This window comes from Podarcis tiliguerta, assembly GCF_965153285.1.
Source record: "Podarcis tiliguerta genome assembly, chromosome: 11".
NCBI classification, from domain to species: Eukaryota; Metazoa; Chordata; class Lepidosauria; order Squamata; family Lacertidae; genus Podarcis; species Podarcis tiliguerta.
Window position 1 is genome coordinate 25,300,861 of NC_139544.1, and position 27,439 is coordinate 25,328,299.

The 27,439-nt window shown below is 41.9% G+C and overlaps 2 protein-coding genes across 19 annotated transcripts in view; one reads left to right on the forward strand and one right to left on the reverse strand.

The window, feature by feature from the left end:
• The window catches only part of PAM (peptidylglycine alpha-amidating monooxygenase), a 119,150-nt gene extending 97,632 nt beyond the window's left edge, over positions 1–21,518 (reverse strand). For 8 of the 16 annotated variants that reach the window (XM_083403815.1, XM_083403811.1, XM_083403814.1 and 5 more), the window contains exon 1: positions 21,190–21,361. The gene's annotated coding sequence lies outside the window, so the exon portion shown is untranslated. Of the gene's footprint in view, positions 1–944; positions 1,061–21,189 lie in introns of those variants that run through there. The other 8 variants (XM_083403812.1, XM_083403808.1, XM_083403819.1 and 5 more) reach the window with 8 other exon arrangements.
• The window catches only part of GIN1 (gypsy retrotransposon integrase 1), a 271,168-nt gene that overhangs the window by 119,875 nt on the left and 123,854 nt on the right, over positions 1–27,439 (forward strand). The window lies entirely within an intron of this gene.

The window sequence follows — 27,439 nt, forward strand, 5'->3', positions numbered from 1 at the left end:
TAAACAATGTGATCAGGACGACCATGAAATGGCAAGAGTATTAGTAGGCCCGGAACATTTCTACCATGAACCCAAACATCTACAAGATAATAACAAACTTATCCTTCAACAGTCACTGTGATAATGTTGTCTTTCTATCCAAAACATACTAATTATTGTAAGCACCTTTAATGGGAGAAAAAAAACAGAGTTCCAACTAAGATCAAAATGAATATGATTGAATATGCTTCATACACTCTTGCTGTAATTTTCTGAGATTCTAAATTTTTTATTAACCACAGACAAATATGAAGCCACCGTTTACTGTCACTATATAATCATCAGTACTGTGTCATATTTGTGTGTCTTCATCCATGATTCCTCCACCACCACCCAAAGTTCTAAAAACAATTAAGACATAATTTTCAGTGAAATGACCATCATCTAAAGTAGGCCAATGAGAGAAGGTTGAGCAAGAGAGCTTTCCCTGAAATTGAATTGAGATTTAAACCAGTGACTTGTGGCTCATAATTAATACCTCTTGGCTGCTGTGCTGCATCAGCTTCCCACCCCTCCCACAATGAACTTGGCACATCTGTAAATATCAGCAAAGTACATTTGAAGTTAGGATAATAATATACTTTTATTTATACACAATATATTCTATAGAAAGGGATGTTATATTTCATTTTCATACAAGCTGAAGCCCTTGATTTAAGGAGTACAGTACATTACTCAAGGCGACACCTACTGTCTTAAAGTGAATAGTTCATACAGAGAATGCTCATTTATTTTTCTACCGAAAGGAAAAAAGCCACACTGGACTTCCCAGACCTTTGTTTTAGGCTTACTCTCCTACTTATTTTTTATTTGCTTGTAACAAGGCTTTTGAAAGATAGGGTAAGCCCTTTCCTTCAGAGCACATTGTGATTTTAAAGTCATTTGATATGAAGTAAAGCACTTACCTGTTGCACCTATACGTTTCACACAACAGTAAGCAGAAGAGCGTTTTGGAAAGGGCTTATGATTTTTCCGAAAGGGTGAATCATCTTCACGTAGATGCTGTGAATAACCCCTGTTATGCATACTGACATCATCAGGAAAGGCTTGGAGGCAGAGGATACCATGGTAACCAAGCAATGTGCTGAGGGACAGAAGCCTTTAATTGCTTTAACAACTTCCCAGGGCTCTGGCTACTGGGTTTCGATTTGCTAAGTAGGAAATGAAGGTTGTCAGAAATGCAGTGAATGCGACACCAATTTGAGAGAGCTCAATGAATCCTGAATCTATTAATTCAGATGTGACTTTTAACAACAACAAGTGTCATCGCCCAAATCCATTGCTGATATCCTCCTGACATCTTCAAGTTCTGTGTAACATGCAAGTCAAATAATGATACTGTTGGGGGCAGAAATGTTGTAAGGGTTCCTCAACTGCGTTTTCTATTAGGGCAATCTGTGTTGTTGTTTGCACGCAAACAAGGGAAGGGGGAGTTGCTACTAGGTGGAGGGCTTAAAAAACAAAAATGAACTGGACACTGATTTGTGAACAACACAAAAAAGAAAAACTCATTTAGAGGTTGTGTGTTGTAAAGCAGACTGCAAAATGTTATTTATTTGCTTTATTATCATTAATTCAGAGGTCACATGCTAGTAAATTAGGCTGTAAAAAGACTGTATTTGCTACATTTTTATTTATCTTTCCATCTAACTGTTGCCTTGTGTGTCTGGCAATACATCACTTAAAGGACAAAGCTCAAGGTAATGAGGTAGAAATGTGAAATGACATAGTAACATGATCAAGAGGAACCTGTATAGTAAGATTGATGAAGCAAAAATTTCTACAAGATCTCCTGTCAGTCATGTACCACAACAAAGGATTTTTCTTATGTCGAGACTTCCTTTGTTATTCCAAGATTTGAGCCATAGAGTATTTCGGGAATTATATCTGGAGATATCAGCATGTCTTCTTTAAGAAAACATGCACAGGTATGCCCATTTCTTTTGGAAAAGGTATCTTCTGCAGCTGATTTTTAACATGCAGGAGCATGATTTCAAATCAAAGTCATATTCAGAGCATAAAAAAACCAAACACTATTTTATGAACCATTCCTCTGGTGCCGAAACTGCTCTGTGTTATGATTGCTCATGTATAAATGCATGCAAACAGTAACTAAAGTTTACCACCCAGTCTGGCTGCAAACAGCATACCTATCATATACGGTAGATGCTCTGCAGTTTAACCTCTTGGTGACTGCTCAGATACTGTGCTTAAGGATACCAACCATCTGGCAGGCAGTTTGAGAGAGGCTGGAAAAGGAATACATGCACACCCAAGACAGAATTAGATAAAGGCTGAATATATGAACAGGAACACAACCTGGAGGCTGGGTTATCTGAAATGCAGTTCATTAGTGGTAAGATGCAACACTTTTTGGAACAGATATAGGATATGGTGTGGCTAGCTTGGAAAGGATGGTCAAAAGTATGGAGCATCTTCTGTTAAGACTAAGAGAATGATTGATGCATTCATTATGGGTATATGGGAGAGAGATCTTTATAGACTTTGGACCGGCAAGACAAATAAGTCTTCATTAAAAATGTGTACAAATGGAAACACACAAAAGCTGACAGAACTGGTCTTCTGGTTCATAATACCTCCTCTAACTCTCATACTTATGAAAAGTCGGATATTGAATGAACAGTTGAGAAGTGGGATGAACTTGTCCATCTGTTCCCAGGCTTAATTCCCAGTTTATGAAAAGGCCTCAGATTCATCATTAAAGAGATGGAATAAGTAGTTCCATCTACTAACAGATTTTTTAAAATGGTCTTTGTATAGTTCCTCTCCCTGCCACCACTGTTCAGCTAGCTCACACAATTACTTGATCAATACTGATTCCTAAAATTTGCAACCATGCCAGGACTTCATATATCAGTTCAGATTTGATAAAGTTAAACTAAAATACAAAATCAGCAAGTTAGTTCCTTGTTAGGTAAAGGTATAGGGACCCCGACCATTAGGTCCACTCGTGACCAACTCTGGGGTTGCAGTGCTCATCTCGCTTTATTGGCCGAGGGAGCCGGCGTACAGCTTCCGGGTCATGTGGCCAGCATGACTAAGCCGCTTCTGGCGAACCACAGCAGCGCACGGAAATGCCGTTTACCTTCCCGCCGGAGCGGTACCTATTTATCTACTTGCACTTTGGCATGCTTTCTAACTGCTAGGTTGACAGGAGCAGGGACCGAGCAACGGGAGCTCACCCCGTTGTGGGGATTCGAACTGCCAACCTTCTGATCAGCAAGTCCTAGGCTATGTGGTTTAACCCACAGCGCCACCCACATCGGTTCTGTGTTAGAAACACTAAAATTAGCCAGTGGTCATGGAGGATTCCTCTTCCTTGAGTAGAAAAACTTTCCACTATTGCATGACCAACATTATACATTGATACAAATACTCCTGTCATTTTATGTAAGCAACGGATTTATCAAAGCTTTTGAAACTTAAATATATATTATACATTAACCAGAAGGAACAACAGATGCAAACACATATGTTATTTATTAAACAAATTCTTTTTCATGACCAGCAAGGAGTACATTTTCTTTCATCTTACAAGATGTTAGACAATAGAATCTTATTGAGAGAGATGACCATCTGGGCTGTGAGTCCTGGAAAACCTGCTCTCTGCTTTGCAGGCTTTTCCCACCACCTGAGGGGGCAGGTCCCTGCCTGACTCCAGCTACAAAAGTTGAGTCTGCTGAACAGACGCTTGGGCTGGGGTATTGGTGGCAGTGGGGAGCACGCGTTTGCTGCTGTTGTTGTTGATGTTAATTTTTGTATCTTTATTTTTTATCTTTAGTTTTATATTTGTTGTGTACTTTTTGATGTTTTATTTATTATGACTTTTGTTACGTTGTAATTATGTATTTTTTCCATCCTGAAAAATGCCTTGAGCATGGTTTGAACTATAGAAAGGTGCCATACAAATAAAATTGTGTAGTAGTCAGAGACTCTAAGTACCTATTTAGTTCCAACTCTATAGCTGCTGCAGCAGCATTCCATAACTTCAGCCACAAGTCAGTAGCACGGCTGTTTAATTGGATCAATTATGCTCTCTATAAATTGACTACAATAGTTACTGTAATAAGCAGCTCTCTCTATATATATTACCGATAATTAGCTACTTTTTCTTTCTCCCAAAAGAATTTTAAGTGGAAAGATTACATCAAACTAACGCAGGGAATGATTTTTTTAAAGAATCTATCCATTTCAATAGCAATCATAAGTCACCCAAACTTGTGTTTAGAACATATATCTCAACAACTCTTTGTGGAGAAGTGTAAAATCAGAAGGTGCTACAATAGTCATTGTCATTGTTTTATTATTTTGAACCTTAAGGGATATGCAAGAACAGGCTTATTGACAACTGGTTGGTTAGATTTTGAATGTTAAACCTTCAACAGAATAAGGCAACATTTGGGAGAAAGGAAATTGGTGTTTTTTGGAATGTGTGTATTTCATTACAGTTGCTTCTGATATATGCATATACTTTGCACTGATAGGAAAACTAGCTGTCATCTGCATGCTCATGTTAGTTTTAAGTTGACCCTTTGGTACTGATAAAAGCTACAGATCAAAGTGTGTCTTCTCTTCCTTTAACTTCTTGATGTCAATCTCTGTTTGATAATGAAAAACAGCTATAATTTCCTCCAAACTATAAAACATTAAAGCAACTAAACCACACAGAGAAGTGATCTTTAATACTATACCAATGGTCAAAATTATACAAACAGAAAACACCCCATTGACTACCCCAGTCAGAATTACTGAGACTGTTGCCATTTGGTGACCAATGTCTTTCAAACATTGTGCTGCAGGTTTTGATAAGGATCCAAATGACTGGGATGCACATTATGACAGCTTCTCACAAGCTACTGCAAAGAGGTGTCCTCTTACTTGCCTTGGGCAAAAGCAGCTTTGGAGACAACAGATTGAAAATGAACTGTTCCATTGCAGGGTGAGAGAGCAACTGAAGCAGTGGCTGGGCAATTTGCTTGCAAACACCAATCTAGGTGAGAGATGAGAGAACTTGCACTTGGAAGTGATGTCCAGTCATAGGTCACTAGCAAAAAGTGCTTGCTCCTTTCTTTTAGAGGGGAATGTGGAGGGGAAGGGGTGGTTGATTACAGTGTTTCATAAAGCTAACATGCAAATCATCCCCAGTTGCACATAAACATGGGCATGGATTCTTCTAACATTATGAATTTCAGACCAGAAGTGGCCATAAATGGTATCCTGCAAATGAATATTCTAAGTCCTCAAAAGTAACAAGCTGTTCTTATTAAGTCCTCAAATATAAATAAAGCAGCTTCATTCTTAAAGAACAGTACCTTCCAAGGAGCACATAGATAATGCTTTGACGCAAGAACAAAGAATAAAAGTTCTAGCTTTACGTATGAGTTAATCTAAAAACTAAATGCTAATCACATGCTATTAGAAGACAGGTTGGCAAGCAGTGACAGTATTGTTATTGCATTAATAGTCCCAAATGCATAAACCAGAATAAAGAAAGAGTTGTGTGCTCAAGCATGTGTATGCGCACACTTTCCCCCAGCCCAGCTTGTTTTATGATTCTCTGATATAAATTAACAATACGTATTACCATAGATAGGAATTAATGAGTTTTCAGTATTGTGCAATTAACTTTAATTGGGAAAATTATATATTCCTGTTTTGGTAGCCAACTGGAAAGATGAATATGCATGCTTTTCATAAGTAAGAGCAAATACACTGGTTTTGGTACAGAGATATGAATTAACTTATGACTCACTCTTTTAAAAATTGCATATAATTAATTAGCATGCTACACAAAACAGAGTATACAAGACTTTATTTTTCTACCCTTTATGCAGCCAAATAGGTATTCCTAAGAACACTAAGAGCTACAACCACTAGACCAAGAAAGCCAACAAGTATAAAACACTTGTGACAAAAAGTACTTGCTGAACGAGCTATTGGCCAAAGGTTTAGGAAGCTGCTGTATCATATGCAAGTCCCTTAAAACATGTATTTATTCCATCTATTTTCCTATAGTGCCTTCAAGACTATATAGGCTTCTCAAGGCAGCTTACATTAACATAGACCTGTGTAAAATGTTACCAGTCTTACAGCATTGTCTTTATCCCAAGCTTTAAGAGGCGGGCAAAGTTACCATTTATTTTACAACTTACAAACTCTTTAAGACATGTAATTCACAAGCTTTATTTCAGCCTTTCAAAATGCATGCAGACAGTTTCGCCCCTCAACACTACCAGCCTAGAACAACAACATGGTTCTCTAGAAGCCTCCAATATCCAAAATTCATGAAACTCCTCCCCCCAAAAATCATATACTTAGGTCCAAACAGCATTATACTAAGATAGAATTTACTTATCCAAATCTGCAATTTCAAGCAGGTATCTTGCCTAGCTCTAACCTGGGACCAGACAAGGAGTCCTCAGAGGATGAAACAGTTACCGCAGAGGTCAAGGACTTTGAGGAGCAAGCAGGGAACCCATGCTGAGGATCCCCTTCAAGAGCCCTCTAGGGAGAGGTCTGGTGAAGAACCCTTGGAGCTGTCAGAGGAGCAGGTAGAGCCACCCTGTCCACAAGGTCAATGCTAAAGAGCAACAACATAGCATGCATGGATGGATCCAGAGTAGTTGCACAGCTCATGAGTAAGAGATCACCTGATGAGTAAGGAATCTGAAACATTTTCACTACCAGCAGCTGGGTCAAGGGATGGTCTAGAAGGCCAGAGTATAAGGTATCCTTCTTGAACTTTCAGTTGGTGGAAACCATACCAGTTTCTGGCTCCTGGTGCTAGGGCCTCCTCCTCCTTGCTGTGCAGTATCTAAACAGAACTTCCTAAGTCACATTGACTAACCTCTGTTGCCTGACCTTGTCTATGGCTCACATTTTGGACCTAGAATGTTTATCTGTGCTTTTTTTTTGTTTATTTGGACTGTGTTGCACCTGTAAACCTGCCGCAGCTGGAGAGTATTTTTATAAGAGGGTTATATATCTGAAGACTGAGAACTTAGCTCTAGAGGGCACCTACTAGAGTTTGATAATAGCAAGATTGCAGGGGACAGTGCTGCTCAAGTGTCTGTTCAAGCAGCACAAGTAATATACTGTGAGGAAGTCGCACCTCTTTAATGAGGTACCAACTTGGTCGTAACACAATCCAGAAATAGAACTGTAACTGGATTATCACCAAAGATGAGGTGCAGACTGTACCACGTGTTCCTTAAATGTCCCGGGATAAATTCTAGGGCAGAACCTCTAAGGACATCTGAACATATTCTCAACTCTTGTTGTGATGCTATTTATATTTCTGTTTCTTTTAAAATGGAAACTGCAAATCAGGTTATTCAAGTATAGGTGCAGAACTGGCCGAAACTAACAAAATGAATTTCAACAGGGACAGGCAGGAAGAACCAGCTGCACAAATATAAGATGGAGGGCAGCTGGCTTGCCAGTCGTAGGTGTGAAAAGGATCTAGGGGCCTTAGTAGACTACAAGCTTAACATGAGTGTGATAGTGTGATGCAGCAGCAACAACAAAAAAGCTAACACTATTCTAAGTTGCATCAACAGAAGTACAGTGTTCAAATCAGGGAAGTCCCAGTCTATTTGGCTTTGGTCAGACCACACCTGGAGTACTACGTCCAGTTCTGGGCACCACAATCTAAGGAGAATATTGACATGCTAGAATGTGTGCAAAGGAAGGAGACCAAGATGATAAAGGTCTAGAAACCAAGCCTTATGAGGAGCAGTTGAGGAAATGTGGTATGCTTAGCCTAGTACAGAGGGGACTGAGAGAAGATATGAAAGTCAACTTCAAATATCTTAAGAGCTGTCACATGGAGAATGGAGCAAGCTTTTTTTCTCCTGCTCCGGAGGCTAGGACTTAAACCAATGAATTCAAGTTACAAGAAAGGAGATTCCGACTAAACATCAGGAAGCCCTTTCTGACAGTAAGAACTGTTTGGCAGTGGAACAGACTCCCATAAGAGGTGGTGGACTCTCCTTTCTTGGAAGTTTTTAAACAGAGGTTGGATGGCCATCTGTCATGTATGAATCTCTCTAGTTGAGATTCCTGCATTGCAGAGGTCTGGACCAGATGAGCCTCAGAGTCCCTTCCAACTCTAAATTCTACCATTTGATGATTTTATGATTCTAAGAACAAATGCACAGATATATCCACTTCAGTTTTACTAAAATAAGTAAACTGCTGCAGAGGCAACAGTACTAACTAGTCTCAGATATTTTCTAAGCAGCTAAGGATATTTGAATAAAGAAGCAACATTGCTGCATAGCATTGGTATCAACCCAGAAGTGTTTTTTGACATTTGGAGTGAATTTTCTTGGAGTGAATTTCAGAAACAGCAGGAAGAAGGCTTCAGGCAAAACCTTATCTCAACTTTTCTCTATTAATACCCACAAAGTCAGTATAATCTGCATATGCTGTATCTGGCAGGCATTCTATGCCCTGTTGCACATAGTTAAAAGTAAGCCAAAGTGCCAATTCTCAATTTTACTCAGTAGGAATGCAAGCATAATGTATGTGCCCTGTCTTTCTTTCCATCTCCAGCAGTTTCCAGGACTGAGCTTTGAAGTTGCTCTAACAGATTTGGCACCTCCAGTATGGAAGTAAGCATTCAAAACAGCATTCTCCCATACATGCCCATTGTTATTAAGAATAGAAAACAAGCAAAATTATTCAGACTTTAGGACTGGGAAGAAATTACTCTATTTACATGAAAGGTCTCTTTAAACATTCATCAAATGCAAACTATGAATGTTAAGATCACGACCCTACTTTTAATTACAGCCATGAGGTAAGAGTTACATTCCTCCTGAAGCCAACTAACTGTCAGCAAGTCCCAAATGGCTGCTCAAATGCAATTTTCAGGCACTTCTTCACATTAGGCCAGAGGTGAAGAATCTCTAAGCCAGCACACTTCTGTCCAGAACCTTTTGGCCAAACCACACCCAACTGCCCTTCAACCGATGCCGTGCATGATGTCAGGTGTGAGGCTGATAAAGACATGGCCAGGCCAAAAGGGGTTTTGCAAGCACCCCCAAAGCCCCTTGCACAGTACTTTGCAAGCCTTGACAATCAGCTGCTCACCACGGTTTATAAAATGGGATGCCATTGCCTACACAGTTTGACTTCCAAGCACGTAGGCAAAACTGGGTAATCCAACATCATTGTCATGTTACGTGAGTTACAGGTGGGCAGTCCTGAGGAGAAGGAGGATCCATGTATGTAGAAGATGAAGATCAGGTCTGCTGGCCAGGTCCAGTTCGCCTTCCTGACACTAGGCCTCCATATGCACCCCACATCATGTTCCTTGCTGGCCCCAATCTACAACGTCCTCCAGTACTGTTGCCAGGTTGGAATATAACCACAGGGGCAGATTTTAGTAATATGGCACCCTGAGTGAGGATATTTGGCACGCACACACACCGCCTATATATTTCTTATTTTCATAATAATTCATTTTATTTTTATTTTTACTTTGCAAGGCGTGAGAAAATGTTGCAGAAATCTCTGGCTTTTGTGGGGGTGGGATGCAGCCCATTGTACACATCACTCATCACTTGATCCCCAGAAGGTTGCTCACTAGGAAATGCAGCATTTGGTCCCAAAAAATGGACCCCCAGCCTACATTAATAAAAAACAGTAACCTCAAGAATTGCATCAACAACAGCAAAACATCAGCCATATATGGGTGACGATAACTCATCACAATTAAACAAATGCCTGGGGGAAAGTGTATGGTTTTAATCTGTTGTAACCCCGCTTGATTTTTTAATGCACAATATATTACAACAAACTATGTTAACATGAGAAATGTGGTTATTGCAACTAAGAATACACCGCCCTTCAATTCAATAATGCCTGAGGCATTTTGAAATAAATATATAACACACTAGAAATGAGTGGACTCTTTATAAAGTTTGTGAAAATAAAAAGGTCCCTTTCCACTAAAATGTATTAGGAAATATACACAATCTCATCCTTATACATGAAAATGAGCAAATTTAAAGATACAGTGGTACCTCGGGTTAAGTACTTAATTCGTTCCGGAGGTCCATTCTTAACTTGAAACTGTTCTTAACCTGAAGCACCACTTTAGCTAATGGGGCCTCCTGCTGCCACCGCGCCACCGGAACACGATTTCTGTTCTCATCCTGAAGCAAAGTTCTTAACCTGAAGCATGATTTCTGGGTTAGCCGAGTCCGTAACCTGAAGCGTATGTAACCTGAAGCATATGTAACCTGAGGCACCACTGTATATTGATTCACATTTGTCAGGAACGTCTTGAGCCCAATAAAGGTTTGTAGGGACTGGATCTGACCCACACTGTGAGTTAGCTACTACTTCTCTACAGGTACAGATAAAAAGATAGAAGATACAATGGGGGGAAATTCTGTCACTACTCTTGAGTTATTTGAATAAAGGGCGGAACAAAATATATAACGTACGTATCTGATCAAACAGTACTGGAACAGCCACCTGCCCAGCAATTGTCTAGGTTGGAGAATCTCAATTATCCACAAACAGGTTTAACAGCTGAAATGCTTTATTATGCTACTGTCATTATTATTTCGTTGTTGTTGTTCTTCCCTAAAGTACAGACCATTTTGTCTGCTCCCTCTACCAAAGGAAACTAGCATTTTTCACAATAGAATTTCAAAATTTATTCCACCCCCGTGTTAACAGAAAATGGCACATGACTAGACGGTCAGGTTTTTTTATCCAACTGCTTGGAAGACCCTGCCCCCATTGTTAGAAACTCATGATATAGAAGCTAGGTGCCAAATGGCTCCTTCAGCTAGAGTTAAAGTTGCCAAAACAAAATGCCTAGTTGCCATTTTGGGGCCAGGCAGCTCAAAAGTCGTATTTTTCAATACGACTTTTTGGTTCCTGAAATTCATTCTGATTGTGCAGATAAAATATAACAGATAAAATTCTACAGGCTGTGTTTCTAGTGTCCAAAATCAGGCAAGATCCAAGGATCCCCAGGCATGCAACCCTGGATTGTGGAGATGCCAGGTGTCATCCTGGCACCAAGCATCTTCACTTAGTTACAAGTGGCTGATAACCAGGTACAAAATGCCCCTGGCGCCTGGCAAATTTCAAACGTTACCCAAAATGGTGATGACTTAAGCAGCCTGCTCAAGGGATCTGACCTTTTCAAAAGTTTCTTAACTGGAATGGAAAACAAAAAGCTCCTCACTCTAGACTAGGGTTTCTCACCTGTGACCCTGCGGTTATTGCTGGACTTCCAACTCCCAACCAACCCAGCCAGCACAGCTGATGGTGAGGGATGCCAAGGGCTGAAGTCCAACAACATCTGTGGAACCACAGGTTGGGCATTCGTGTTCTATACTTAGCAACTTCCAGAATTTAATACAAATGTAGACAGTCATTTTCTTCCTCAGAGCAACATGCAGAGATCAGTGGGAAGCAGGCCACATGCAGGTATTTTAACCAGAATTGACAGTGAGAATGGCCATACACATGCACCACCATGTTCCCTCCAGCCTTCCCAATAGCGATTCTGATGGGAGTACAGAGTACAGACTGCAGCAACAGTCTATATATGCATCACTGTGTAAAAGGATCATGAAACAGGTTATTAGTATTTGTTTGGGAAACACAAACTGTAGAGGAAATTTATAAGGATAGCCAGAGTTGAAAAACAGTTGAGAAACAACAAAATACTTATCCTACAAGGCCAACAAGTATGTGCTTAGTCATTATGATCACATCCCAATATTAGCAGAAGAGATATATAATCTCAATAGACAAATACTGCAGTTAAAGCAAAATTCTGAAGATTAGTGTCTGCACCTGAGTATAGCACAATACCCACATGAATTTTATTGCTTGTAAACACTGGTCTCAGTAACACACAAGTAATTTTTCCTTGTCAAGAACCAGCCTTCCATTTTGAAGCTGACTTGAGATATAATATCTAACAAATACTAAGCATTCAAAGTTAAGAAAAAAGAAATGTACAATTACAGATTTACTTGGTCATAAGGCAATATGGTCCACCATTGAAGCATCCAGACAAATATCAAGACAGGTTCAAGACACGTGGGAGATCCCCTACTTGATTTTTTTTATTTGCTGGATATCACGAACTATTCAACTGACAGGGTTATACCTTTGTAGGAGTAAACCTTAAGCCACAGGCCTGTACTGTGCACCCCTGCCTTGAAGGACCACATATCCCAATATGAACTGACCCGGACCCTGCACTCATTATTTGAGGTCCTTCTTCATGTGCCTCTTCCACAAGAGGTTCAAAGCGTGGCAACACAAGAATTGGCCTTTTCTGTGTAGGCTCTCCATTTGTGAAATGGTCTCCCCAGGAACGCTTGTCTGATGCTTTAGCTTTAGCTGCCAGGCAAAACCATTCCTCTTCTCCCAGGCCTTTGTTTAATTAGCCAACCTATGGCCTTTTAAACTGGGAGTTGGGGGAGATTGTTTTGTTTATCATGTTATGTATTTTTATACTGTAAACCGCCCTGTCAGGGATGGCTGGAGTCGTAGTCCAGCAACATCCAGAGGTTTATAAATTTCTTCAAGGAAAAGCAGTACAAATAAAGTTGTTGTGTAAACTGGCAAGAGAACACAATAGCTGCTTTTACAAATAGTCCTGCAAAGTTTTAAACATGTATTGGAAAACAAACTATGCACAGAAACTGCTTCCAGCAAGAAATGCCATCTATCTTATACTAAAGAGTTTATAGTAAAAAAAGTTTTATTATAAGTAGTTTATAACAATAATAATAATAATATTCATATATTGTTTCAATGGTTGGTTTGCTTTACTTTTATTCCATCTTTTGTTGTATTAACATGTTGTATTAACATGCTGTTCAATAGGCTGCTCACTGCTTTGGAGGCCTAGGATGCCTAAAAAAGCAATATATAAATATATCATATCATTAAACCTAACAACAGCAAGGATATTCTTGCCATAAAGTTGTGATTTCATGCAAAGCTATGATTAGCCTAACATGGTAATAGCCGCAAGAAAGAGATAAAACTAGAAACTGTCAACTGAGGAGGGGCGACTAACGGGTTCAGGGATTTGCTTCCACATGACAGCAGACTGGTACACAAGCAACAAAGGTTTGATAAAAAGGTAGGGTGAGCTGAAGATTTAAAAATCTAATCTAAAATTTGGCAAAGGATAAAGAAGTCTGATGCACTTTAGAACAAAGCTAGTAAGATTTTTGAGAAATCCATATCTGGTGCTGCTTTCCATAGTCTCAGCACCAGAATTGCAGAGTCAAGTGAGATTTTGATACAGAACCACATACGGCACATATTCTGTATTAAACACTAATACTTGCAACTTTGGAGGTTTTTTTAAAAAGTCAAACTCCAAACTCTCAAAGGATTCAGATGTTCAATATACTAGATTTTTAAAACATGAGACCAGTCTAGCTTTGTTACCACTTGACCTCCTAGTATGTCAATATAACATGTGAGGGGAGTTCCTTTGTAGAACATAGCTTCACACACATTCATCCCATGCATATTTTAAGGTACTGGATGCATGTTGAGCAACTCCGTTAGCCATATAAAATGGAACTTGACAAGAGCTCCAGGGGTTGAAAGATAACTGCCTCTCCACCTGTCTGGAGCATGTAATATTTAAGTCACAGCATTTCTTCTTGTAAGTACTTTCCTCGTCCTCAAACTGACATCAGATTGGCAGAAATAATCAGATGCTGCAAGGCTGACAGCTGACTGAAGTTGTACACCCTTGCACATCAGAAGCAAGAACACTACCCCAGGGCAAGCAAAGACTAGCAACAATGCCAGGCCAGCAACAGATTTACACAGCTGGATACCTACACAGATCATTCCACTCTCTAATTATTGCCTTACCTTTTGTTTTAGAGACAGTAAAATATTCAGTAAACTGAAGAAAACCAAATCATACTTATTGTGCATAAAGCACTTAGCAGTCACATTTGTTCCATAGGATGAGAAACAGTGAAATATGGTAAAACACTTTTTATGAGACGTAAAAGCCTAGCAATCAGCAACTGACAGCCTTGGGCCAAAACTAGTCCCAAATGCTAATACAGTGGTACCTCAGGTTATGAACTTAATTCATTCTGGAGGTCTGTTCTTAACCCAAAATTGTTCTTAACCTGAGGTGTGCTTTCGTTAACGGGTCCTCCCACTGCTGCCGCACCATCACCACGCAATTTCCATTCTCATCCTGGGGCAAAGTTCTCAACCCAAGGTACTATTTCTGGGTTAGCAGAGTTTGTAACCCCAAGCGTTTGTAACCCGAAGCGCTTGTAACCCGAGGTACCACTGTATTGAGGAAGAAGGGGAATGGAGGAAGCAGCTGTTATAACAGAGCTTTCTGGCAGGATCTTAAGAGGAAAGGCTGGTGCCTCCTTAAAGTCTCCTTCCAGCAAAACTAGCTGATGACTAAGGAATGAGTTGTTTGAAATATTGCTGCCTTTCTAGGCACATACTGTTCTGAGCAGACCTAATTGTTTCACATAACAGATCAGGTTAAATTAGGGTGTCACAATAATTCAGCCAGGGATGCATAACAATACAAGCACCTGTTCATTGTTAAAGGATGAGCTCAACTGAGGCACGTACAGTAGGGCCTCCTTGACTGGCCCTACACCGGCTCGCAATTCAACTCTCCTCAATCTATTAAGGCATCTTCATTTCCTCAAGGACTCAAAGTTAGGGGGAAAGAGGATGAGCAGGCAGAAAAGGCCTCCCTAAAGTCTGGAAGTAGCTGGCAGATGTTATGGCTGCAAATGTGCTTCAGTTCCTGCAATGGACCCATCTGGATTGTATCCCAACCCACAAGCCTTAGGAAGAAGAAGAAGAAAATTAAACTCTTCATGTCACTTGCATTTGGCTGTTTCAATTTCCCTCCCCCCCCCCAACTGCTATATTCCCCTGCTCCCCAATATGAGCCTATTTTGACTCTCTTAAGGCTTAAGAGAGGGAGCGGATAGCAGGAAATGAAGCTGCACTCTCTCCCTATCCGGTTAGTCTCTCTTTGCATCCCGGATGGTGGTGGAGTAAATTGGTAAAGCTCACAAAACCATGAGGATTTTCTGAACATGCCTAACCACCAAAAACTTCCCTCAATGAGGATTTTCTGAACATGCCTAGCCACCAAAAACTTCCTTCAATGTTTTCTGAATACTCTTAGGCTATACTCACCAAATCCCAACGGGATTGTGAGACAATCACAGTAGTGCTTGGCCATCCTGAGATTAAATTACTTTACAATAATTAAACCAGGCATGTGGAACTTGCAGCCCTCCATATGCTATTAAAACTCCAATCCCATCTGTGCCAAACAGGTATGAATGCAGCTGTAGTCCAACATCTGGAAGGCCACAGGTTCCAAATACCTGAAATAAACCTTTCAAAAATGAATAACTAATTGCTCAGAATACAGAAGCCTTCAGAGCCAAAACTTCCAGACAAAAATGTGCAGCAAATGAAGATTTAATGACCTCAGAATTAGGCACTTCATTCTTAGTTTAGCTCTGATGTCAGAGAAGTCTTGCAGAGCTGGCCACAGTTAAGGTATAACGAAACAACTTTGCAATATCTATATTACATTTGCTTTCAAACTAAAGTTCCTTAACACAGTCTGTTTTAAAGTGTGTGTTGCGGAATGCAGATTTTATAAGACTGTGGCACTCAGTTCTAACCGTTTAATACTAAACAGAAGTCTTATAGACCTATTAGCACATATTTATGAAAATACTAGCATGGCCTAAGAGAATCTGCTTAAACTCAAGGTGACCTGCTTAGCCAATAGGTTGAATTCATCATCTTGATTAACAGAGATGCTAATAATGCTAGCCAAAGTCAATGGTAAGGGTGTATATTATATTATGCAAACGATCAGCTTAAAAAAAGTCATAGATAAGAAGCTAGGATTCCAGTTTAGAATGCCAAGCCCAAAACAAAAAACACCCAAGTATTAGAAAAACTGTAGCAGACAATAGTAAAACTAATTGAATTTGATGAAATTTTATGCCAACCACCACCAATGGGCACAAAATCTTTGTCAAAGAAAGAGTATTCATAGAGAATAAGGTACATATCAAGGGGTCCAAAATGGTTGTCTGTGCTTCTAATAAAATCAAAAAGGGCAATCAGCGGGTTCCTGCCCCCACCTTCCCAGGAAACCCCTTACGAGAAACAGGGAGGGAGTGCTCAGATGCAATAACCAAGAACACCTTCCTATCCACCTTCCTATTAGCACAGATGTAGAAAAAGATCTGCATGCTCTAGTTAGTTTGGTTGCTCTGAAGCACAGTGCACTAGGCACCTCTCCTCCAAGTAGCCAAATAATTGCTCAGTCAGTCTTTCCCGCAGGAAAGCATTGTGGGGCATTTGCTAGTCCAAGCTATGGCAAGACATACTGGATAATGAACTCTCAGTTTTCCTCCTAGTCTTGGAGCTGAGAGAAGACAGGGACTGATGTCCAAACATTGGGAGGATGAGGCTCCCCCTCCAACCTCTACAGCTTCCAACTTGGAAAGAAGACTGGTTACTTGTAATGCTCACACAAGGGTGGTAGGATACTCTCTGTGACTTTATGCTGGTTAGTAACAAATTTAATATACAGATAAATAAACCTTTATGAAACATATGGCATTACTCAGAATAGGAGAACTCTGAAATACTTCAAATGTACTGTTTCCAAAGAAAGGAAGAGAAGTTGAGCTATGGCAATTCTTGGTGGACAGCACCCACCGGAGTTCAGGAAAGCATTGTAAATTCAAAAGTAGATCTGCCAGAATCAGCTAATGAGTCAGATAACATTTCTTCTCAGTGAAAGGCTGCAGGCTTTCCAAGCAGTCTATTACTCCCTCTGCCTTGCAGCTTACTAACTGTACTTCTCCTGCTCATGCCAGAGCAATGGTTCAGAGGAGAAGGCAAACAGGCACATAAAACACACAAGACCCAGATTATGTAGGAAATGGCCCACCAAATACAGTTGCTATCTGAAAGATGTTTCATGGTCTGCCAAATAGATAGCTAATGGAGGAGCAGCATTATATGGCCAGTAATTTCATGTTAAAATGCTTTAGATTGCAAATGAGAATAGATAGATTTGTTGTTATACTCTCCCTCAGGAAGAGTTTATTTTTGCGAAAGGTGTGCACAGATTTAAGAATAACATGTTGCCATTTTCGGCAATCCTGGATTATTATTTCCTGTTGTATGCTAGCGCTGTTGCCTCTTTTTTGCTCTACATGAACTGAGCGAGATAATGTCCCAGCATGAACGAACAAACAATAAAGAGCTCCCATGACAACTTGGATTTGGAAATGTCTCAAGAAAGGCAGAAAATGCCCAGTCCACAGCAAAGCTGTGCTGAGCACCTTATTCAAGCCTTCTGAATACCCCCCCAACACTTATTTAGGATCCAAAAACCACAAAAGCCTATTGCTCTACTCCTTTTAGTGCAGCCAGCTGACCAATCCCAATATTCCACATTTAAGACTTATAATTCCCAGGTACCTTACTCTCTACCAGTCCACTGTCCCAACTGATAGGCTCATAGGTTCACACCTGACTCATAACAAATTCTGAAATATCATCAGCTTTCCTGTGAATCTCCTTCCATTCCCCTCAGTACTAAGTCAATGCTGGCAAACTGGACATCAAAGCAGCCCAATCAGTGGTAAGGCAATCACATTCATAACCATTCTGATAATTGCTTCATACAAAGCAGCTACCCATATGGAATATGGTTCAGGTTTTGTGGGGAGTTTTGACATTTTGGAAGTAATATAAGTTTTACCACTACCAGAACTCTCATCTGTCTATATTCTATAGTGATGTACTCTATAGTGCTTTGGAAAGTGTAAGAGAATAGGTTCCTGCCCAATGAGTTTACAGTGTATAATTCAACACAGGAGAAAACACACGTAAAGAGGAAAATGGAAGTACGAGTGAACAGAGGAGAATACATGTTTATTCCAGTTCCAGATACTATCCAATACTACTCCAGTTCCCCACTAATTAGCCAGATTTATTTTATGGTACCTATTTAATCTTACTCAGAGATTTATAATCTCTGAGATTAAAAATAAATAAATCTGTGGGTCATATAAAACCAGAACAAATCACCCTAATCTTAAATGCTCCAAGAGGTCAACACAAACACTAAACACTAATATATATGCTTAAAATTGATGAGCACTACTTATCAAAGAGGAACCATATATTCACCATTCTTCCTGAAACTATAACTTATATTGAGAAGTTACTATTTCAGTAGTGCAGTGAAATTTGTGAAGTTGTATTCTAAAACATTCCATAGAACTTTGATAAAAATAAGTAAAATCTTGCCCTATTATCAGTAACTGTTAGCAAGCCTGTGACTTCTCTACTCTTCTGCAACCTGTTAAAATGGGGGGGGCAGAGAGAGGGGGGGGGAGAGAGAAGGAAGAGACTAGTACCTTGTGTGAGAAAGAAGCTAATTTTGAAGGTAGTATAAATTCCTGTTATTCTCCAATTCTAAAACACTTTTAAGTTCAATTAGCCTAGGAGTAGGTAATGTTCAGTCCAGGAGATTAATATGAATCAATATTGCTTAGGCCTCAATCCTAACCCTTCAGTATGAGTAAGCCTCTTTGACTTCAATGGGACTAACTTTTGGGTAGATTTGTGCTGTGAGTCTCTTAAACACAAAAGCTTGGCTTGATCAAACATTTTAAAATTAGAAACTAATTGTTCAGTGCTAGCATGGTTTCAGTTGCTCTTCATTTCCAATTTTTCAACCCTGATGTGGTTAGTAGCACACCGATCAAAAATGGAAAAAGTCTGCATGTTTGCAGAATTAAGACCACAGTTATTTGTATACACATGAAGGCAATAGATTTTAAGGGATTTTGTATATTTGCCTTGAGGACAAGCTCTCTCTCTCTCTCTCCCTCCCACACACCTACCCCTCAGCAGCTTATACTTGTCAAGGTTTCAATGAACATTAATTGCAAAAGTAGTCCCCAGCGTGGCCTGAAACCAAACACACTGCAGTTCTGATAAATTGAAAGTGGCATATTAAGAAGCATTTTATCATAGATCACTGAGTCTGACACTACTGGGGTCAGCATCCAAATTCAATTGTACCCCCAACAGAGGTGGGTCTGCAGCACCCACTCTCGTTTATTTTGTTTAGAGTTCAGCTGTGCTTAAGAGACAGAGAAAGAAAGAAAGATTAAGAAAAGTGAGGTGACGAAAAGAGTAACAAGTAGGTGAGGGTGATGAAGAGAAAAAGAAGGGATGTACTTAACAAAAATAATGCAAAGTGGTACTATGTTAGAAGCTGGAGTAAAGTCATGTTCTGGCTCTGGAAAGATTAAACCCTCAAATTACCACACCCTATTGTATTTAAGCCTAAATACATGTAACTGAAATAACTGCACATTGTTCCTGTGAGCATCCCTGCTTCCACTCCCCTGCTTCTACTGTTGTGACTTTTAAACTGCAAGCTCCTTGGGGCAGAAAGCAGTTTTCTTCTATCCTGTAAAGCAGGAGTGGTTGACCCATGCCCCCCCCCCTCCCAATGTTGCTGAACTACAATGACCGTAGCCAGCATGGCCAATGGTCAGAAATAATGCAAGCTGTAACAATTGGAGGACCAGAGGTAATCCGCCCCTGCCATAAAGCACCATGCACAACAATGGTGCACTTCAATAAATAATAGGAGTGATAGTTCATGAAGACTACTGAGGTAGATGATGAAAGTCACATGCATTACTTCCCCACAGGTTGATAATATTTGTGCAATTTAGTTAAGATAGCTGTTATGGTGCATTTGTAGATTTGAAGGCTCTCTTCGTATAACATTCTTTGCAAAAACTAACAAGCATGCCCTATGTATAATGAAATACACTCCAAAGCGTCCAGCAGCCTTTTAGTCTTTTGAGCAGCAGCAGCGGTTTTAGGATTAATCGGAGGCGGCATGGGAAACTTTGAAAAGAAAAGCACAGCCTTTCACTTCCCGGCTTCCTTACCAAATTGTGGGGGAAAGGAGAGAAACACTCATACTGTGAGCAATAACACTGGTCCTCCTGTCTCTTCAGTGGGTCGGAAATAACGGATTAAATCTTAATGCGTGAAGTCAGAAACTTCAAAAAAATAAAGAAAACATAGAAGACCGCGTAAGGGAAGGATAGAGAAAAGGGACAGCTGAGTGTATGCAAGCGATAAACCCCTACGAAGAAGAAGAAAAAGAGGGGGGGTTGTTGTCTACTGAAGAGATCTTTAACTCCCTCGCCAGCCGCTACCAAAAAGGGATTATTATTTCCCAAAGGAAACCGCTTTTCTTTGCCCAATGATGCAGCAGACGCTCTCTCCTCCTGGTCCAGACACAATATCTTTAAAAGCATCTCCCGAAACAACCACAACCATCAGACAGGACAGGAGGAGGAAATGGAACTGCAACATGGGCAAAACAAATAAACACGCCTTGAATCTCCGAGGAAGCTGCCAGCTCTTTGGCGGCCTCCGAGCGGGTCGCCCCTCTTTTCGCCCAGACCCGATCCTGACGTGCCCACTGACGGCGGCAGCGCCCAAGTTGGGCTCCAGCCAGCCACCTCCGGACGGGCACCGTCCAAGGAAGGCACCGCGGGGCAGGAAAGCGGCGGGGAGAGGAAGGGGAAAAAGTTGCTCAACAGCAAAACAAGAAGCCGCAGCTACAGCAGCGGGAGCAGCAGCAACCGCCGAGATCCCTCCCTCTCTGCCGGGGAAAAGCAGGCGAGGAAAAGCACACGCAGCAGCGCGCACGCCGCCGCCGAAAGCGGAAGGAAGGCGGGCAGAGGCAGGTGCCCAGCTGGGACCCCCACACACTCGGCGGGAGTCCAGGAGGGAAGAGGGGAAACGAAGTCGGAGGAGTTGCTGGCGAGCGGACAGCGCGGGGCGACCCCTCGCTGAGGAGAAATGTGCCCCGACGGGGGCGGCGGGAGCGTCCGCCCGTCCGCCCTGGCCAGGCGACGGAAACAACTTGCCTTCCTCCTCCTCCTCCCCTCAGCGACTCCGACGGCGAGGGAGGTCGAAGCCCCCTTTTTTCCCCCCGTGCCCTTTCCCCCCCACTCCACCCCGGCTACTCACCCGCACTCCGAAGGCCGCTCGCCTCAAGTGTTGTCCGGCGACCACGGCTGAAGCTCTTTCCCCCCAACCTCACCGACTCGCCCAAGCGGCCGCGGCTGCCTTGCTGACGCCGAGAGGAGCTAGAGGAGCCTCGGCCCGCCCCCCGTCCCTCCCCCGGAGCCCGCCAGGCCCGCCCTCGCGCCCTCCCACAGCCCGCGCGCGAAGCTCCGCCTCACGAAGAAAAGAAAAAAAAAAACACCCCAAAACGCGAGGCGGCCCAGGCGCCGCGAGCGGAGGAAGCTTTTGTTTTGCTCAGGCGCGCCAGGCTTGGAAGCCTGACAGGAAAAAAGCCCCCGTGGGCGGCAGAAAGGCGGCGAGCTCCGAGGAGGCCTTTCCCCCCTCCTTTTATTTTATTTTTTTGCGATGGAGGGAGATAAGTGCACACAGTAGGGCAAAGGCTGCGGCGTCGGCGTGCGCTGAGTGTCCCTACTCTTCCCAAGGATAAGGACAAGGAGGGGGAAGAAAGCAGACCTTTGTTATTATTAAGAAGAAACTGCTCCGTATAGCCTAGGGCCTCTTTTCAAAGGCGACGACAAATCCGCCACACACACCCATGACAAAAATGCCCTCCCACACACACTGACAGAATTCCCTACATAGAAAGTGAGGGTGTATAGCATGGTGGCCTCATGTAAAACTGTGAGACAGTGCCAAATTGTGGCTTATCACATTGTGTAACCAACTGGGGTGCTTGGCTGGGTCGTGCCAATATTGCTGCTTCCTTTTTACCAGGTAGATTCTTACCTTGCAGGAATGTTGCCAAGTTTCAGGTGGTCCTTGGCCCTTTGCCACATCGGCATTGGTAAACCTGGCCCAGAAGTGCAAATGGAGGAGAGCTCGGTTGGTTAGAGAGTGGCGCCAACGCCAAGGTTGCAGGTTCAATCCTCGTGAGGAACAGCTGCCCGTTCCTGTATTGCGGGGGGGTGGTTATGATGCTCAGGCTCACTTCCAACTCTACGGTTCTATGAAAATCCCTCTTCTGAAGCTAGTATTTTCTTGTGGGAGTGCCCCTCTGCATGCTGGACCTCTCTTAAGAGGTGTTTGCGCTCCTATGTAGTTGGCCCCAAATATTATTATTAGAGAAGACAGAAGTGCCTGGTGTGTTCTGGTCCATGGGGTCACGAAGAGTCGGACACAACTAAACGATTAAACAACAACAAATTATTACCAGATGTGTAAAGGTGAGCTGAGCCTCTGCAGCCTCATCATTTCGTAAATATCTCTGTAGTAGCCGATGCCAGTGATAATGACCTGGTTTTTCTTAAGGCATCTCAAAACTGTGCTGTGCATTCTCTCAGTCAACATTCTCTCAGTCTTACCAGAAGATGCTCCTTATATTCATAGAATCATATTACTGTAGAGTTAGAAGGAGCCATGAGTCCAACCTCCTGCAATGCAGGAATCTTTCACTCAAGCCCAGGACCCTGTCTACCAACTGAGCTGTCCTAGGTCTTGGTTACTCTACATCAGGCATCCCCAAACTCAGCCCTCCAGGTGTTTTGGGACAACTCCCATCATCCCTAGCTAACAGGACCAGTGGTTAGGGATGATGGGAACTGTAGTCCCAAAACATCTGGAGGGCAAAGTTTGGGGATGTCTGCTCTTCCCAAACCAGCAGTGCTGGTTTGGGAAGTGATGTACACAAGTTCGCCGCCGTTCATATATATACAGTGTCTCTGCTGTTTCTTATGAAATACTGTGTTTTGATGTGTTTGTTTACCCCCAAGCTAGCTTTCATCCAAACTAAAGAAAAGAATGGCCTTGCTGCATTTTAAGCCAGTAATGTGTACATGTTTTTACTTCTAAGTTTCGGCTGGCTTGCCAACTGCAGTATTATATACAGCTTGAAAAGTGTGGCATGGTGTGTGGGGCTATAAAATAAAGAAGAAATAAATAAGCAATACCTAGAGATATCTAGCAAGGTTTAGGCCCTCTGGGTCTACACTATAAAAACCGGTGATATGTGTGTGTGCAAACAGTGTTTGCATAAGCAAAGTTAATTACTTTTGTGGGAATTGCTCTGGAATTAATATTTAATTGCTGTACTGGAGCAGATGTACCTGCAAGTGGACAGAAAGGGAGTTTGGGCACTCTTGTATATTGTTTCATCTCCTTTTGTGAAAATAAATGAAGAATAACTGGTTAAAAGAATTCAACCCAGAGGTATCATAGATAATGCCAGTAGTGCTCAGTATTGCAAGGAAAATGACAAAAGTGAATCTATTGGATTAAAGAGGGGCTGCGAGAAGAAAATTGACTTTTGGGTTTCTCTCTTGGGTGTTCATGCAAAGGAACTTGAGGATTGGGAAAAGGGTGCAGTTTTGTCTTTTGAATGAAATTGCAAAGGTATTGTCATTTTGTGTTGTAGGCAATAATTGAAAAGATTAGTACTTCAGGGTAATCGTTTCTCCTCTTGTTTTATGAATGTAATATCCTTTTGGGATATTATGGTGATGGCTGAGTTATTGTGGGTAGTATACTTGGAAGTTGAAGGCTAAACATTTTAGGGGGCTGAGGGGATTCTCCATTGGGAAAGCCTTGAAATAAACATATCACAGTTTGGTGTATTCGTCTCCAGGCAAGATTTTTTTGTTGTTGAACCATGCAACTGCAGAGAGCCTCCACGAAGGGGGATGAACTCCACCAGAGGCAAGGCGAGAACATTGCTCTCAGTGGAAAAGCTCCTTGGCAGGCAACAACATCAATCACTGGCAGAAGATTTGTTGTGACAACATGAAGGGAAGAGGAGCTCGGGATGCTCTAGATGTTAGCTCTGTTGTTGTGCCCTTGGAATAAAATTAACGGTGTGGTTTTTTTAAAATCTCTTTCAAGTTTTTAAATTTTAACAAGGCGAAACAACAGCTTTTCTTCTTATTGACAAGCTACTTGCTAAGGAATACTACCCTGCCACTCGGTGAAGAGATTATTGTAGCTGTGACATGCTACTCAAGTGCAGAGAAACTGGATTCAAAATCTCACCTAACAAGAGGATTTTTTAAAAAAATGGATTTAAAATTAATAACATCTAGATTGCCATCTTGCACGTTGGTAAGCACTCACTGAGAAATGTCATAGGAACAATTGCTCACTGACGTTAAACCCAATGTAATGAAGCAGTGAGGGCAGGGATCCTGAAAACATTCTGTCAGTCCCAGTTCTTTTGACATTTGCACAGGTGCAGTTTCAGAAGAAATAAGCCTGTAGCCTCTTTCTCTGATAATACATGCAAACGCAGTTAGAATCCCAGTGGTTAATCTCTCTCAGAGGGAGATTTAGAAGCCCCATGTACTAAATCCAGGAGGCAACTAGGAATACTCAAACGTGAAAATAGGCGGCACCTAACTGTACTTCCACCCAGTTGCCTGCAGGTGAAGAAAAGAAGCATACAGTACTAGCTAATTTATGGTAAGCTCGAAGGACCTAGTAGGGGTTTCTACCATGAATCACAGTATCCAATCCTGAGGTATTATCTGCAGTTTTATCTGTGAAAGTGACTTGCCCACATGTTGGCATCTATCTGTCTTGAGAAACAATGGAGTGCACCTCAAGGTGTGGGTGTGTGAAGTCAAACTGCTGTAGAATCACAGCACCTGCTGTGGCTGCAGAGACCAGTAACTCATAACTGCTGCCTCCTGCATTGTTTTTGCTGCGTTAGCAGCACCAAAGTGACCTCTCTGGGGTGCAAGGCTGGGCAGTGTATATGGAGGTCCTGGGCTGCCCAAACAACAAGAGCCCCTTCTCGGCCTTTCTGATGTGGTCCAAAGGACAACAAAGCAATACATTTGGCACCAGCTTGGCTGCAGGAGTTGCTGAAAGGAGACATGCAAGATGCCATCCAGCCACCTTAGGGACTGCACTTTGGATTTTTGAAGGTTTGCTCCTTAGCCTTTTCTCCTCCCGAAGATGTCCTGCAAGGCAAGGTTACTTGGCTGCATAACATACATAAAAAAAACATAAGGAGAGCCTGCTGGGTCAGGCTAACGGCCCATCTAGCCCAATGTCACATTCTCATAGTGGCCAACCAAACACCTGTGGGGAACCTAAAAGCAGGACCAAGCACAAGAGCACTCCCCCAACCTGTGGGTTCCAGCAACTGGTATTCAGAAGCATTACTGCCTATAACCATGAAAGCACAGCATAACCATCATGGCTAGTAGCTATTGATATCCTCCATGAATTTGTGTAATCCTTTTTTAAGCCATCCAAGTTGATGATCATCACTGCCTCCTGAAGGCCAAGTTCCATGCAAGCTGCATGAAGGAGTATTTGCTTTTGTCTGTCCTAAATCTTTAAACATTCAGCTGCATTAGGTAAAGGAACCCCTGCACGTACGGGCCAGTCTTGACAGACTCTAGGGTTGTGTGCTCATCTCACTCTATAGGCTGGGAGCCAGCGCTGTCCGCAGACACTTCCGGGTCACGTGGCCAGCGTGACAAGCTGCATCTGGCGAGCCAGCGCAGCACACGGAACGCTGTTTACCTTCCCGCTGGTAAGCTGTCCCTATTTATCTACTTGCACCCGGGGGTGCTTTCGAACTGCTAGGTTGGCAGGCGCTGGGACCGAACGACGGGAGCGCACCCCGCCGCGGGGATTCGAACCGCCGACCATGCGATCGGCAAGTCCTAGGCGCTGAGGTTTTACCCACAGCGCCACCCGCGTCAGCTGCATTACATGTCTCCAAATTCTAGTGCTATGAGAATGGGGGGGAGAACTTTTTTCAATTCACTTTCTCCATAATTTTATAGACTTGTAACATGTCCCCTCATAGTCTCCTTTTCTCTAAAAAGCACCCAATATTGTGACCTTTCTTCATAGGGGAGTTGCTTCACACCCCACACCCCCCAATCATTTTATCTTCCCTTTCCTTAACCTTTTCCAGCTCTACGATATCCTTTTCGAAATATTCCAAATGCAGTCGCACCATAGATTTGAATAAGAGCATTATGATAGTGGCAGTTTTATTTTCAATTCCTTTCCTAATAATCCCTAGCATGGAATTCATCTTTTTCACATCTGCTGCACACTGGGTCTACATCTTCAGCAAGTGTTACAATCCCCTACAGGCCCTGATTTGTAGAATAAAGCATGTTAGGTTCTAGACTTCAGTATAAAAATATCTGTGTCTGGGGAAAGTATTAGAACAGGCTTTGTGGGTATCCTTATGTAAATACATGATATTGTCTCTGCAGATTTCATGGCTGATCCCTGACTTGGGGCGGCCAAGGCTCAAGGTAAGCTGCCTTGTTTTGTATAGCTCACATATCTGAAAGATAATCTGTAGCCTTAGTTGGGCTTTGTCTCTTACGTGAATATTAAGACAGTAGTATCTTACTGTGTCTTGCCTCCTGGTAGGATTAAGTATCAGGTACCGTTTCTTTGTGGTTCTGTCCTGAAATGGGAAACCAGCTATTTACACAGCACTCATCTAATGTCTATGGCTAAGGATTAGTTTCCAGGATTACAAGGATCCATTTGTATAAGAATGATCCTGCATGCATCCCCACACCTTATTGTTCTGTGTATAGTGAGTATTAATTAAAAACTATCCCTAATTGGAAACATGCAAAGCTTGGTGTGATCCTCTGATAATCTATGGACTAACCCTATAATTGAGATGTTGCATGTTGACTGTTTCCAGTTTTAATTTTCACACTTGCTGAAAGATTGCTTATATTTTGCCATGTACCACCTGCCATTTCTCTGCACAGTATTTCTGCAAGTAATTTCATTAACTGGAAAAGATAAATAGATGGCCACAGTAACTTTATTAGTAGCTTACAGAGTGAAAATAGTAACATCACTAAGGAGTTATTAAATTGAAGTTCCTGGCTTTTTAGGAGATTCCTTTTTTGAGCAACATGGACTAACACTGGTAGAGTGTAAATTGTTATAATTCATATTTCTAATTAAAACAACAACAACAACCCATATTCTGATTTAGAAAGATGAAAGACGCAGCGGGAGTGCTAACATAAACAAGCGCTTTGATGTACAATGACACAGAAATCAAGTTGTCATGAATTATAGATTCTGACTATAATTAATCAGGTGGAGTGTTGATGAGGTGGAGATAGCATGAACGTATCCTATGTTGGAAGGTATATTTATAATAAATCTGCTGCAGCTCTTAAGGACGGGACCATTGTAACTTGGCTTTTTGTATCTTGGCTTTTGAACAGATCTGGTTTGGAACCATGACCTATTAACTTGT